Below are 2,648 nucleotides of genomic sequence, written 5' to 3' on the forward strand. Positions count from 1 at the left end.
ATTGATCTTGCCAGATAACAGTTTGTTCACTACCCAGGAATTAATCTAGACTTAGACCTTACACCTTCACAAAAATTAACTTTTTTTAGAAAGATTTTATTTATTTGAGAAAGAAAATGAGAGAGAGAGAGAGAGAGCATGAGAGGGTGAGGGTCAGAGGGAGAAGCACACTCCCCCCTGAGCAGGGAGCCCGATGCAGGACTCGATCCCGGGACTCCAGGATCATGACCTGTGCCGAAGGCAGTTGCTTAACCAACTGAGCCACCCAGGTGCCCTCACAAAAATTAACTTAAAATGGATCACAGACCTAAATATAAAGCACAAAACTATAAAACTCCTGGAAGATCAAATTGGAGAGATCCTAGATGACCTTGGACATGGAAATGACTTAAATACAAACCAAAGGCACAATCCATGAAAGAAATAATTGGTAAAATGTACTTTGTTAAAATTAAAAACTTCTGGGGGCTCCCGGGTGGCTCAGTTGGTAAGCATCAGACTCTTAATCTTGGCTCAGGTCACGATCTCAGGGTTGTGAGATCAAGCCCCGCATCAAGCCCCATGTTGGGCTCCACACTGGGCATGTAGCTTGCTTAAGATTCTCTCTCTCTCCCTCTCCCTCTGCCCCTCCTCCCTCTCTCTCTGTCTCTCCCCCCACCACAAACAAACAAACAAACAACCACTGCTCTGTGAAAATTTTCAAGAAGGGTGACTATTTTACTTTTTTTATCTTTATTTTTTAAAGTAATCTCTACACCCAATGTGGGACTTAAAGTCACTACTCCAAGATTAAGAGTTGCATGATCCACTGACTGAGCCAGTCAGGTGCCCCAAAACTTCTGCTCTGTGAAAGACAATGTTAAGAAAATCAGAAGACAACCCAGAGACTGGGAGCATATGTTGTAACGGACACATCTGATAAAGCACTGTTACCCAAAATACACAAAGATCTCTTAAAGCCTGACAATATGAAAATGAACAACCTAGCTAAAAATGGGCCAAACACCTTAACAGACACCTCACCAAAGAAGACCTGGAGATGACAAAAAAGCATATGAGCTCTTTGCCACATCAGCTGTGAGAATGAAGACCATTCTCAGCAATCAGATGACTGACATTCCAGAAAATGTCAACATCACTCTGAAAGGATGCACAGTTAATGTGAAGAGCCCCAGAAGAACCCTGCAGAAGGACTTCAAGCACAGTATATTCAATATAAAACTCAGTCTTCTTTTTTTTTAATTTTTTTTAAGATTTTATTTATTTATTTGAGAGAGAGAGAATGAGAGATAGAAAGCACGAGAGGGAAGAGGGTCAGAGGGAGAAGCAGACTCCCCACTGAGCAGGGAGCCCAATGTGGGACTCGATCCCAGGACCCCAGGATCACGACCCGAGCCGAAGGCAGTCACTTAACCAACTGAGCCACCCAGGCACCCCAAAAACTCAGTCTTCTTGGAAAGAAAAAGAAGAGGCTCTGCGTTGACAAATGGTGGGGAAATAGAAAGGAGCTGGTACTGTTCATACTTTCTGTAGTCACGTACAGAATGTGATCAAGGGTGTCACACTGGGCTTTCATTACAAGATGAGATCTATGTATGCTCACTTCCCCATCAATGTCATTATTCAGGAGAACAGGTCTCTTTACTGAAAATTTCCTGGGTGAAAAATACATCTGCAGGGTTTGGATGAGGCCAGGCATTGCTTTTGTTCAGTGTCTCGTGCCCAGAAAGATGAATTAATTCTGGAAGGAAACAACATTGAACTTAGATCAAATTCAGCTGCTTTGATTCAGCAAGCCTCAACAGTTGAAAACAAGGATGTCAGAAAATTTGGGGATGGATCTATGTCTCTGAAAAAGGAATAGCTCCTCAGGCTGATGAATAACTTCTAGGTTGTTCAGGAACAGAAACAAAATGATAGATGTTCTTCATATTTTATCAAGATGATTCTTGATAAAATATCTTGTGATATTTTAAAGATATAACAAATGCTCTGTATTTTTTAAGAAAGCATATGGAAAGTTGCTCCACATCATCTGTCATCAGGGGCATGCACATTAAAAGCACAATGAGTTACTACTACACATCTTTCTAGAATGGCCAAAATCCACAACACTGACAACACTAAATGTTGGTGGGGTGTGGAGCAACAGGAACTGTCATAGACTGCTTGTGAGAATGCAGAATGTATAGTCACTTTGGAACACAGTTTGGCAGTTTCCTACAAAGCTAAACATCTTCTTATCACATGATCCAGCAAATCGTGCTCCTTGACATTTGCCCAAAAGAATTGAAAACTTATGTCCACACAAAAACCTGCATGAGAATGTTTATGACAGCTATTCTCAGAATTGTAAAAACTTAGATGCAACCAAGATGTCCTTCTGTAAGGGAACGGATAAATAAACTGAGGTCCACTCAGACAATGGAGTATTATCCAGCGCTAAGAGAAAATGAGTTATCAAGCCATAAAAAACACAGAGGAAGCTTAAATGCCTACTACTTAAGTGAAAGGAGCCAATCTGAAAGATTACCTACTATACGATTCCAAATTTATGACATTCAGGAATAGCAAAACTATGGATATGGTCATTTCCAGGGGTTAGTTGTGGAGAAAGGGATGAATAGGTGGATCACAGAGGATTTTTA

General features: G+C 41.0%; 1 pseudogene; it reads left to right on the plus strand.

The window, feature by feature from the left end:
• The first annotated feature begins 1,083 nt into the window (after positions 1–1,083).
• On the plus strand, positions 1,084–1,884 carry LOC113933891 (annotated as a pseudogene).
• Positions 1,885–2,648: the final 764 nt, after the last annotated feature.

Source organism: Zalophus californianus, chromosome 4, assembly GCF_009762305.2.
Source record: "Zalophus californianus isolate mZalCal1 chromosome 4, mZalCal1.pri.v2, whole genome shotgun sequence".
NCBI lineage: Eukaryota > Metazoa > Chordata > Mammalia > Carnivora > Otariidae > Zalophus > Zalophus californianus.